Source organism: Rhinoraja longicauda, chromosome 13 (assembly GCF_053455715.1).
Source record: "Rhinoraja longicauda isolate Sanriku21f chromosome 13, sRhiLon1.1, whole genome shotgun sequence".
Lineage (NCBI taxonomy): Eukaryota > Metazoa > Chordata > Chondrichthyes > Rajiformes > Arhynchobatidae > Rhinoraja > Rhinoraja longicauda.
The window spans coordinates 6,182,719-6,196,113 of record NC_135965.1 but is presented as its reverse complement, the minus strand read 5'-3'; the positions used below and the strand labels follow the sequence as shown (position 1 = coordinate 6,196,113).

Below are 13,395 nucleotides of genomic sequence, written 5' to 3'. Positions count from 1 at the left end.
AATCTGGCAATGGTGTGTCGAAAGACATACTTGGTTATCAGCAACTTACCTACCAGGTAGCAAAATACAGTGGCAGACACCAGGTCACGCAAATTTAACGATAACATCAAATGGATGTTAAATCCCAAAATATTTGCCGAAATTACAAAGCAATATGGCACACCAGATATCGATCTATTTGCATCCAGGCTGAATCACCAGGTACCAACGTATGTCGCTTGGGAACCAGACCCTGAGGCAGCAGCAGTTGATGCATTCACGCTGTATTGGGGGAAAATGTTCTTTTATGCTTTCCTCCCTTCTGCCTCATCAGTCGGGTATTACGGAAGATTCAATTGGATTCCGTCCCCAGCAGTCCGGAATTATTAATCCACCCAGTGTCAGGCATCAGTCACCCGTGCCATGACAGAGTCAATCTCCTGGCTTGCAGATTCTAAAAAGACCTCTACTGGGCCTGGGACTGTCTGAGGACGCCATCAACATGATGACCGCATCCCACCGGGAGTCCACCAGGAGACAATACCTGACCAATATAAGGAATACTTACCTGGCAGGGGAGATACCTTGATCACTCAGGAGGTTTTCCCAGGACGAGGCTATCCCATTGCACTTCGGGTGTGCTGACGCCTGCGATGTCCCCAAATGCGGGATACTCGACTGCAAAATTTGTGATAGTGGGGGACTGCGTTCGCGCTCTCCCCTGTTAAAATGGGAACGGTATTGCTCCAAAACAGGAACTACCTACACTACAGCGACACCCACCAGTGTCGTGCAATTCCTGGTTGGATTACATCAGGAAGGACTCAGCTACAGCGCCATAAATACAGCCAGGAGTGCGTTGTCAGCTTATTTGGTTCCAGCAGCAGGACAACTGGCTTTGGGGTCCCATCCACTAGTAATCAAAATCATGAGGGGCATTTTTAATACTAACTCCCCCAGACCAAGGTACACTCAGATCTGGGATGTCAGCATTGTGCTGACGTACCTTAGGGGATGGCCACCGCCCAGGGCACTCACGCTGGAACAACTTACACTGAAATCAGTCATGCTCATGGCACTAGTGTTAGCTTAAAGGGTACAATCCCTCCACCTTCTGAGGCTGGACAGCATGACAGAGTCATTGGACTGTTTCACATTCCATATTCAGGGACTGGTCAAACAAACTAGACCAGGTACCACGCCTCCAGTCATGGAGTTCTGGGCATATTCATCTGAACCACGGCTGTGTGCCAAGACCACCTCGCCAATTACATAGACACAACATACAACTTAAGAGGGAGAGAAAAAGCCTTATGGATAAGCCACAAGAAGCCTCATGGTCAGGTGACGAGCCAAACCATTTCAAGGTGGCTCAAGCAGGTGCTTAAGTCCGCGGGAGTCAATACGAATGTTTACAAATCTCACTCCACCAGGGCTGCATCTACGTCGGCGGCTAGTCAAATGGACGTGCCTATTGACCATACTCTGGCCAGAGCAGGATGGTCCTCGGAAAGAACTTTCCAAAGGTTTTATAATAAACCGCTGGCGCAACCTGCTACATTTGCAGACAGAATTTTAGAGTCTGCAGATAATATTTAATTTGAGCCCTGGGGAGCTCTCTGTTTTTTGTTGTCATTAATAAACCTTTTTTGTTCACAAACAGGTTTCTTGATCGCGATAACATACTTCCTCCCTCTAAGGTCTTCAGACAGTGAGTGAAGCATGAGCTGGTACACGGTTCGGAATCACAGAGCTTTGAAGTCTTCACGTAGTCACTCACGTGACTCCGAAATAAAATAGTAAGATTAAATGAGAACTTACCAGTTCGAAGTTTGATCTGTATTTTATGAGGAGTTACGATGAGGGACTACGTGCCCTCCGCTCCCACCCTTTTTTATACAGATCAACTGGTAATCAAGTTCTTATTTTTTCTTTACTATATTTATTTCAATCGTTGTGTTTTTTCTGTGAATCCACACCGCTGCTTTGAAGAATGTCGCGCATGCGTGCTGGACGGGGTCTTCACGTAGTCCCTCATCGTAACTCCTCATAAAATACAGATCAAACTTCGAACTGGTAAGTTCTCATTTAATCTTACTATTAAAGCAAAGAACATCAGCATGAAATGTAACATGAAATTAACGGCTTATTTTTAAGTGTTTGGAATACATGTAGATTATTTGCCAGAATTTGTTATTTTCATAATTATTCATCTTTCAAATGGATCGTAAGTTTCCATCAACTGTTTCTGTGTACAATGTTGAGAAAACAATGAGAAAGAGCTTACACACTACCAACGGACAAATCTTTCTGTACTCACTACTTTCTAATGTTGTGGAAGTGACATCAGTTGTTGATTCACTTGTATGTGGTGGAGTGGAGCTCTGGGTGGATGTTTCTGTTGTGCTCGTCGATGATGATGGAACTGATGTTAACGTTGTGTCAGGAGGAGTAGTTGCTGCAGTAGATCCTGTTGTAGCTGTTTTAAAACACAGAACCTCAGCAGAGAACTTAACATGGAATTAAAAGATTATATTCTTGTTTGTTTACAACATACAGGGATGGGATACACGGTGTGGTTCAAGCAAGAGTGTCAGTATTATGTGTCCCAAAGAGAGAGTATTTGAAATTGAAACTGCAGAAGGTAAAACATCAGCACCTACATCAAGATAATCTTCAATGGGAAAGATCAACAGGCATATTTGCAGCATGACTAGTTGTGACAAGGATGATTGTGGAAGGAATAGTCAGAACAGTAGGTGTTCAACAACAGTAGTTAAAACAGAGTTAGTTGCTGGAGAGGTGTCTTTTTGGCTCAAATAGTTATGATTGATTCTTGTGGTCTGAGCAATTGTAGCAACAGAAACAATATAATTCTTCCGTCTCAGGGCATTTGCTGTGAAGTATGAACTATTTCTCTTTCCACATGTGCTGACTGGCAAGCAGAATGTTTTCACTAAATCCTACTTTATTTCCTGAATCCAAATATCAGATGTATTCACACTCCAACTGGGACAAGAAATTCCAGCAGGTTACACTGTTAAATTGTGCAGTTGTGACTGAGAGGTACATTGTACATTGTTAACGGGCAAAGCATTATGTACTCACTAGTTTCTGATGTTGACAAAATGACTTCAGTAGTTGTTTCACTAGCTTGTGGTGGGATGGAGCTCTGGGTGGTTGTTGTTTCTGTTGTGCTCGTTGTCTCTGATGTGAATGGTGTTGTAGTTGTTGATGGAACTGATGTTAAAGTTGTACCAGGAGATGTAGTTGTGGCTGTTGTAGCTGCATTAAAGCAAAGAACATCAGCATGAAATGTAACAGGAAATTTACGGCTTATTTTTAAGTGTTTGTAATACATGTAGATTATTTGCCAGAATTTGTTATTTTCATAATTAATCATCTTCAAATGCATCGTAAGATTCCATCAACTGATTCTGTGTTACTTTGTTGAGAAAACAATGAGAAAGACCTTGCACACAGCAAACGGACAAATCTTTCTGTACTCACTACTTTCTAATGTTGTGGAAGTGACATCAGTTGTTGATTCACTTGTTTGTGGTGGAGTGGATCTCTGGGTGGATGTTCCTGTTGTGCTCGTCGATGATGATGGAACTGATGTTAACGTTGTGTCAGGAGGAGTAGTTGCCGTAGTAGATCCTGTTGTGGCTGTTTTAAAACACAGAACCTCAGCAGAGAACTTAACATAAAATTAAAAGCTTATATTCTTGTTTGTTTACAACATACAGGGATGGGATACACGGTGTGGTTCAAGCAAGAGTGTCAGTATTATGTGTCCCAAAGAGAGAGTATTTGAAATTGAACCTGCAGAAGGTAAAACATCAGTACCTACATCAAGATAATCTTCAATGGGAAAGATCAACAGGCATATTTAAAGCCTGACTAGTTGTGACAAGGATGATTGTGGAAGGAATAGTCAGAACAGGAGTAGATGTTCAACAGCAGGAATTAAAACAGGGTTAGTTGCTGGAGAGGTGTCTTTTTGGCTCAAATAGTTATGATTGATTTTTGTGGTCTGAGCAATTGTTGCAGCAGAAAAAATATCTTTCTTCCATCTCAGGGCATGTGCTGTGAAGTATGAACTATTTCTCTTTCCTTTTGTGCTGACTGGCAAGCAGAATGTTTCCACTAATTCCTGCTTTATTTCCTGATTCCAAATATCAGATGTATTCACACTCCAACTGGGATAAGAAATTCCAGCAGGTCGATCTGTGTTACATTGTGCAGTTATGACTGAGAGGTCATCATGTACATTGTTAACGGGCAAAGCATTATGTACTCACTAATATCTGATGTTGTGGAACTGACTTCAGTAGTTGTTTCACTAGCTTGTGGTGGGGTGGAGCTCTGGGCGATTGTTGTTTCTATTGTGCTCATTGTCTCTGATGTGAATGTTGTTGTAGTTGTTGATGGAACTGATGTTAACGTTGTACCAGGAGATGTAGTTGTAGCTGTTGTAGCTGCATTAAAGCAAAGAACATCAGCATGAAATGTAACATGAAATTAACGGCTTATTTTTAAGTGTTTGTAATACATGTAGATTATTTGCCAGAATTTGTTATTTTCATAATTATTCATCTTTCAAATGGATCGTAAGTTTCCATCAACCGTTTCTGTGTACAATGTTGAGAAAACAATGAGAAAGAGCTTACACACTACAAACGAACAAATCTTTCTGTACTCACTACTTTCTAATGTTGTGGAAGTGACATCAGTTGTTGATTCACTTGTTTGTGGTGGAGTGGAGCTCTGGGTGGATGTTTCTGTTGTGCTCGTCGATGATGATGGAACTGATGTTAACGTTGTGTCAGGAGGAGTAGTTGCTGCAGTAGATCCTGTTGTAGCTGTTTTAAAACACAGAACCTCAGCAGAGAACTTAACATGGAATTAAAAGCTTATATTCTTGTTTGTTTACAACATACAGGGATGGGATACACGGTGTGGTTCAAGCAAGAGTGTCAGTATTATGTGTCCCAAAGAGAGAGTATTTGAAATTGAAACTGCAGAAGGTAAAACATCAGCACCTACATCAAGATAATCTTCAATGGGAAAGATCAACAGGCATATTTACAGCATGACTAGTTGTGACAAGGATGATTGTGGAAGGAATAGTCAGAACAGTAGGTGTTCAACAACAGTAGTTAAAACAGAGTTAGTTGCTGGAGAGGTGTCTTTTTGGCTCAAATAGTTATGATTGATTCTTGTGGTCTGAGCAATTGTAGCAACAGAAACAATATAATTCTTCCGTCTCAGGGCATTTGCTGTGAAGTATGAACTATTTCTCTTTCCACATGTGCTGACTGGCAAGCAGAATGTTTTCACTAAATCCTACTTTATTTCCTGAATCCAAATATCAGATGTATTCACACTCCAACTGGGACAAGAAATTCCAGCAGGTTACACTGTTAAATTGTGCAGTTGTGACTGAGAGGTACATTGTACATTGTTAACGGGCAAAGCATTATGTACTCACTAGTTTCTGATGTTGACAAAATGACTTCAGTAGTTGTTTCACTAGCTTGTGGTGGGGTGGAGCTCTGGGCGATTGTTGTTTCTGTTGTGCTCGTTGTCTCTGATGTGAATGGTGTTGTAGTTGTTGATGGAACTGATGTTAACGTTGTACCAGGAGATGTAGTTGTAGCTGTTGTAGCTGCATTAAAGCAAAGAACATCAGCATGAAATGTAACATGAAATTAACGGCTTATTTTTAAGTGTTTGGAATACATGTAGATTATTTGCCAGAATTTGTTATTTTCATAATTATTCATCTTTCAAATGGATCGTAAGTTTCCATCAACTGTTTCTGTGTACAATGTTGAGAAAACAATGAGAAAGAGCTTACACACTACCAACGGACAAATCTTTCTGTACTCACTACTTTCTAATGTTGTGGAAGTGACATCAGTTGTTGATTCACTTGTATGTGGTGGAGTGGAGCTCTGGGTGGATGTTTCTGTTGTGCTCGTCGATGATGATGGAACTGATGTTAACGTTGTGTCAGGAGGAGTAGTTGCTGCAGTAGATCCTGTTGTAGCTGTTTTAAAACACAGAACCTCAGCAGAGAACTTAACATGGAATTAAAAGATTATATTCTTGTTTGTTTACAACATACAGGGATGGGATACACGGTGTGGTTCAAGCAAGAGTGTCAGTATTATGTGTCCCAAAGAGAGAGTATTTGAAATTGAAACTGCAGAAGGTAAAACATCAGCACCTACATCAAGATAATCTTCAATGGGAAAGATCAACAGGCATATTTGCAGCATGACTAGTTGTGACAAGGATGATTGTGGAAGGAATAGTCAGAACAGTAGGTGTTCAACAACAGTAGTTAAAACAGAGTTAGTTGCTGGAGAGGTGTCTTTTTGGCTCAAATAGTTATGATTGATTCTTGTGGTCTGAGCAATTGTAGCAACAGAAACAATATAATTCTTCCGTCTCAGGGCATTTGCTGTGAAGTATGAACTATTTCTCTTTCCACATGTGCTGACTGGCAAGCAGAATGTTTTCACTAAATCCTACTTTATTTCCTGAATCCAAATATCAGATGTATTCACACTCCAACTGGGACAAGAAATTCCAGCAGGTTACACTGTTAAATTGTGCAGTTGTGACTGAGAGGTACATTGTACATTGTTAACGGGGAAAGCATTATGTACTCACTAGTTGCCGTACTGTTGTAGCTGTTTTAAAACACAGAACCTCAGCAGAGAACTTAACATGAAATTAAAAGCTTATATTCTTGTTTGTTTACAACATACAGGGATGGGATACACGGTGTGATTCAAGCAAGAGTGTCAGTATTATGTGTCCCAAAGAGGTGTATTTGAAATTGAAACTGCAGAAGGTAAAACATCAGTACCTACATCAAGATAATCTTCAATGGGAAAGATCAACAGGCATATTTAAAGCCTGACTAGTTGTGACAAGGATGATTGTGGAAGGAATAGTCAGAACAGGAGTAGATGTTCAACAGCAGGAATTAAAACAGGGTTAGTTGCTGGAGAGGTGTCTTTTTGGCTCAAATAGTTATGATTGATTCTTGTGGTCTGAGCAATTGTTGCAGCAGAAAAAAATATCTTTCTTCCATCTCAGGGCATGTGCTGTGAAGTATGAACTATTTCTCTTTCCTTTTGTGCTGACTGGCAAGCAGAATGTTTCCACTAATTCCTGCTTTATTTCCTGATTCCAAATATCAGATGTATTCACACTCCAACTGGGATACGAAATTCCAGCAGGTCGATCTGTGTTACATTGTGCAGTTATGACTGAGAGGTCATCATGTACATTGTTAACGGGCAAAGCATTATGTACTCACTAGTTTCTGATGTTGTGGAGCTGACTTCAGTAGTTGTTTCACTAGTTTGTGGTGGGGTGGAGCTCTGGGTGATTGTTGTTTCTATTGTGCTCATTGTCTCTGATGTGAATGGTGTTGTAGTTGTTGATGGAACTGATGTTAACGTTGTACCAGGAGATGTAGTTGTAGTTGTAGCTGTTGTAGCTGCATTAAAGCAAAGAACATCAGCATGAAATGTAACATGAAATTAACGGCTTATTTTTAAGTGTTTGTAATACGTAGATTATTTGCCAGAATTTGTTATTTTCATAATTATTCATCTTTCAAATGGATCGTAAGTTTCCATCAACTGTTTCTGTGTACAATGTTGAGAAAACAATGAGAAAGAGCTTACACACTACAAATGGACAAATCTTTCTGCACTCACTACTTTCTAATGTTGTGGAAGTGACATCAGTTGTTGATTCACTTGTTTGTGGTGGAGTGGAGCTCTGGGTGGATGTTTCTGTTGTGCTCGTCGATGATGATGGAACTGATGTTAACGTTGTGTCAGGAGGAGTAGTTGCTGCAGTAGATCCTGTTGTAGCTGTTTTAAAACACAGAACCTTAGCAGAGAACTTAACATGGAATTAAAAGCTTATATTCTTGTTTGTTTACCACATACAGGGATGGGAAACACGGTGTGGTTCAAGCAAGAGTGTCAGTATTATGTGTCCCAAAGAGAGAGTATTTGAAATTGAACCTGCAGAAGGTAAAACATCAGTACCTACATCAAGATAATCTTCAATGGGAAAGATCAACAGGCATATTTAAAGCCTGACTAGTTGTGACAAGGATGATTGTGGAAGGAATAGTCAGAACAGGAGTAGATGTTCAACAGCAGGAATTAAAACAGGGTTAGTTGCTGGAGAGGTGTCTTTTTGGCTCAAATAGTTATGATTGATTCTTGTGGTCTGAGCAATTGTTGCAGCAGAAAAAAATATCTTTCTTCCATCTCAGGGCATGTGCTGTGAAGTATGAACTATTTCTCTTTCCTTTTGTGCTGACTGGCAAGCAGAATGTTTCCACTAATTCCTGCTTTATTTCCTGATTCCAAATATCAGATGTATTCACACTCCAACTGGGATACGAAATTCCAGCAGGTCGATCTGTGTTACATTGTGCAGTTATGACTGAGAGGTCATCATGTACATTGTTAACGGGCAAAGCATTATGTACTCACTAGTTTCTGATGTTGTGGAGCTGACTTCAGTAGTTGTTTCACTAGTTTGTGGTGGGGTGGAGCTCTGGGTGATTGTTGTTTCTATTGTGCTCATTGTCTCTGATGTGAATGGTGTTGTAGTTGTTGATGGAACTGATGTTAACGTTGTACCAGGAGATGTAGTTGTAGTTGTAGCTGTTGTAGCTGCATTAAAGCAAAGAACATCAGCATGAAATGTAACATGAAATTAACGGCTTATTTTTAAGTGTTTGTAATACGTAGATTATTTGCCAGAATTTGTTATTTTCATAATTATTCATCTTTCAAATGGATCGTAAGTTTCCATCAACTGTTTCTGTGTACAATGTTGAGAAAACAATGAGAAAGAGCTTACACACTACAAATGGACAAATCTTTCTGCACTCACTACTTTCTAATGTTGTGGAAGTGACATCAGTTGTTGATTCACTTGTTTGTGGTGGAGTGGAGCTCTGGGTGGATGTTTCTGTTGTGCTCGTCGATGATGATGGAACTGATGTTAACGTTGTGTCAGGAGGAGTAGTTGCTGCAGTAGATCCTGTTGTAGCTGTTTTAAAACACAGAACCTTAGCAGAGAACTTAACATGGAATTAAAAGCTTATATTCTTGTTTGTTTACCACATACAGGGATGGGAAACACGGTGTGGTTCAAGCAAGAGTGTCAGTATTATGTGTCCCAAAGAGAGAGTATTTGAAATTGAACCTGCAGAAGGTAAAACATCAGTACCTACATCAAGATAATCTTCAATGGGAAAGATCAACAGGCATATTTAAAGCCTGACTAGTTGTGACAAGGATGATTGTGGAAGGAATAGTCAGAACAGGAGTAGATGTTCAACAGCAGGAATTAAAACAGGGTTAGTTGCTGGAAAGGTGTCTTTTTGGCTCAAATAGTTATGATTGATTCTTGTGGTCTGAGCAATTGTTGCAGCAGAAAAAATATATTTCTTCCATCTCAGGGCATGTGCTGTGAAGTATGAACTATTTCTCTTTCCTTTTGTGCTGACTGGCAAGCAGAATGTTTCCACTAATTCCTGCTTTATTTCCTGATTCCAAATATCAGATGTATTCACACTCCAACTGGGATAAGAAATTCCAGCAGGTCGATCTGTGTTACATTGTGCAGTTATGACTGAGAGGTCATCATGTACATTGTTAACGGGCAAAGCATTATGTACTCACTAGTTTCTGATGTTGTGGAACTGACTTCAGTAGTTGTTTCACTAGCTTGTGGTGGGGTGGAGCTCTGGGCGATTGTTGTTTCTATTGTGCTCATTGTCTCTGATGTGAATGTTGTTGTAGTTGTTGATGGAACTGATGTTAACGTTGTACCAGGAGATGTAGTTGTAGCTGTTGTAGCTGCATTAAAGCAAAGAACATCAGCATGAAATGTAACATGAAATTAACGGCTTATTTTTAAGTGTTTGTAATACATGTAGATTATTTGCCAGAATTTGTTATTTTCATAATTAATCATCTTCAAATGGATCGTAAGATTCCATCAACTGATTCTGTGTTACTTTGTTGAGAAAACAATGAGAAAGACCTTGCACACAGCAAACGGACAAATCTTTCTGTACTCACTACTTTCTAATGTTGTGGAAGTGACATCAGTTGTTGATTCACTTGTTTGTGGTGGAGTGGAGCTCTGGGTGGATGTTTCTGTTGTGCTCGTCGATGATGATGGAACTGATGTTAACGTTGTGTCAGGAGGAGTAGTTGCTGCAGTAGATCCTGTTGTAGCTGTTTTAAAACACAGAACCTCAGCAGAGAACTTAACATGGAATTAAAAGCTTATATTCTTGTTTGTTTACAACATACAGGGATGGGATACACGGTGTGGTTCAAGCAAGAGTGTCAGTATTATGTGTCCCAAAGAGAGAGTATTTGAAATTGAAACTGCAGAAGGTAAAACATCAGTACCTACATCAAGATAATCTTCAATGGGAAAGATCAACAGGCATATTTACAGCATGACTAGTTGTGACAAGGATGATTGTGGAAGGAATAGTCAGAACAGTAGGTGTTCAACAGCAGTAGTTAAAACAGAGTTAGTTGCTGGAGAGGTGTCTTTTTGGCTCAAATAGTTATGATTGATTCTTGTGGTCTGAGCAATTGTAGCAACAGAAACAATATAATTCTTCCGTCTCAGGGCCTTTGCTGTGAAGTATGAACTATTTCTCTATCCACATGTGCTGACTGGCAAGCAGAATGTTTTCACTAAATCCTACTTTATTTCCTGATTCCAAATATCAGATGTATTCACACTCCAACTGGGACAAGAAATTCCAGCAGGTTACACTGTTAAATTGTGCAGTTGTGACTGAGAGGTACATTGTACATTGTTAACGGGGAAAGCATTATGTACTCACTAGTTGCCGTACTGTTGTAGCTGTTTTAAAACACAGAACCTCAGCAGAGAACTTAACATGAAATTAAAAGCTTATATTCTTGTTTGTTTACAACATACAGGGATGGGATACACGGTGTGGTTCAAGCAAGAGTGTCAGTATTATGTGTCCCAAAGAGAGAGTATTTGAAATTGAAACTGCAGAAGGTAAAACATCAGTACCTACATCAAGATAATCTTCAATGGGAAAGATCAACAGGCATATTTAAAGCCTGACTAGTTGTGACAAGGATGATTGTGGAAGGAATAGTCAGAACAGGAGTAGATGTTCAACAGCAGGAATTAAAACAGGGTTAGTTGCTGGAGAGGTGTCTTTTTGGCTCAAATAGTTATGATTGATTCTTGTGGTCTGAGCAATTGTTGCAGCAGAAAAAAATATCTTTCTTCCATCTCAGGGCATGTGCAGTGAAGTATGAACTATTTCTCTTTCCTTTTGTGCTGACTGGCAAGCAGAATGTTTCCACTAATTCCTGCTTTATTTCCTGATTCCAAATATCAGATGTATTCACACTCCAACTGGGATACGAAATTCCAGCAGGTCGATCTGTGTTACATTGTGCAGTTATGACTGAGAGGTCATCATGTACATTGTTAACGGGCAAAGCATTATGTACTCACTAGTTTCTGATGTTGTGGAACTGACTTCAGTAGTTGTTTCACTAGTTTGTGGTGGGGTGGAGCTCTGGGCGATTGTTGTTTCTATTGTGCTCATTGTCTCTGATGTGAATGGTGTTGTAGTTGTTGATGGAACTGATGTTAACGTTGTACCAGGAGATGTAGTTGTAGCTGTTGTAGCTGCATTAAAGCAAAGAACATCAGCATGAAATGTAACATGAAATTAACGGCTTATTTTTAAGTGTTTGTAATACGTAGATTATTTGCCAGAATTTGTTATTTTCATAATTATTCATCTTTCAAATGGATCGTAAGTTTCCATCAACTGTTTCTGTGTACAATGTTGAGAAAACAATGAGAAAGAGCTTACACACTACAAATGGACAAATCTTTCTGCACTCACTACTTTCTAATGTTGTGGAAGTGACATCAGTTGTTGATTCACTTGTTTGTGGTGGAGTGGATCTCTGGGTGGATGTTCCTGTTGTGCTCATCGATGATGATGGAACTGATGTTAACGTTGTGTCAGGAGGAGTAGTTGCCGTAGTAGATCCTGTTGTGGCTGTTTTAAAACACAGAACCTCAGCAGAGAACTTAACATAAAATTAAAAGCTTATATTCTTGTTTGTTTACAACATACAGGGATGGGATACACGGTGTGGTTCAAGCAAGAGTGTCAGTATTATGTGTCCCAAAGAGAGAGTATTTGAAATTGAACCTGCAGAAGGTAAAACATCAGTACCTACATGAAGATAATCTTCAATGGGAAAGATCAACAGGCATATTTAAAGCCTGACTAGTTGTGACAAGGATGATTGTGGAAGGAATAGTCAGAACAGGAGTAGATGTTCAACAGCAGGAATTAAAACAGGGTTAGTTGCTGGAGAGGTGTCTTTTTGGCTCAAATAGTTATGATTGATTCTTGTGGTCTGAGCAATTGTTGCAGCAGAAAAAATATCTTTCTTCCATCTCAGGGCATGTGCTGTGAAGTATGAACTATTTCTCTTTCCTTTTGTGCTGACTGGCAAGCAGAATGTTTCCACTAATTCCTGCTTTATTTCCTGATTCCAAATATCAGATGTATTCACACTCCAACTGGGATAAGAAATTCCAGCAGGTCGATCTGTGTTACATTGTGCAGTTATGACTGAGAGGTCATCATGTACATTGTTAACGGGCAAAGCATTATGTACTCACTAGTTTCTGATGTTGTGGAACTGACTTCAGTAGTTGTTTCACTAGCTTGTGGTGGGGTGGAGCTCTGGGCGATTGTTGTTTCTATGGTGCTCATTGTCTCTGATGTGAATGTTGTTGTAGTTGTTGATGGAACTGATGTTAACGTTGTACCAGGAGATGTAGTTGTAGCTGTTGTAGCTGCATTAAAGCAAAGAACATCAGCATGAAATGTAACATGAAATTAACGGCTTATTTTTAAGTGTTTGTAATACATGTAGATTATTTGCCAGAATTTGTTATTTTCATAATTAATCATCTTCAAATGGATCGTAAGATTCCATCAACTGATTCTGTGTTACTTTGTTGAGAAAACAATGAGAAAGACCTTGCACACAGCAAACGGACAAATCTTTCTGTACTCACTACTTTCTAATGTTGTGGAAGTGACATCAGTTGTTGATTCACTTGTTTGTGGTGGAGTGGATCTCTGGGTGGATGTTCCTGTTGTGCTCATCGATGATGATGGAACTGATGTTAACGTTGTGTCAGGAGGAGTAGTTGCCGTAGTAGATCCTGTTGTGGCTGTTTTAAAACACAGAACCTCAGCAGAGAACTTAACATAAAATTAAAAGCTTATATTCTTGTTTGTTTACAACA

The 13,395-nt window shown here is 39.7% G+C and overlaps 1 non-coding gene across 1 annotated transcript; it reads left to right on the top strand.

Moving 5' to 3' along the window:
- Positions 1–539: 539 nt before the first annotated feature.
- Positions 540–703, top strand: LOC144599735 (U1 spliceosomal RNA). The gene has a single exon (XR_013548034.1). It is a non-coding gene; the product is annotated as a U1 spliceosomal RNA (small nuclear RNA).
- The last annotated feature ends 12,692 nt before the right edge of the window (positions 704–13,395 follow it).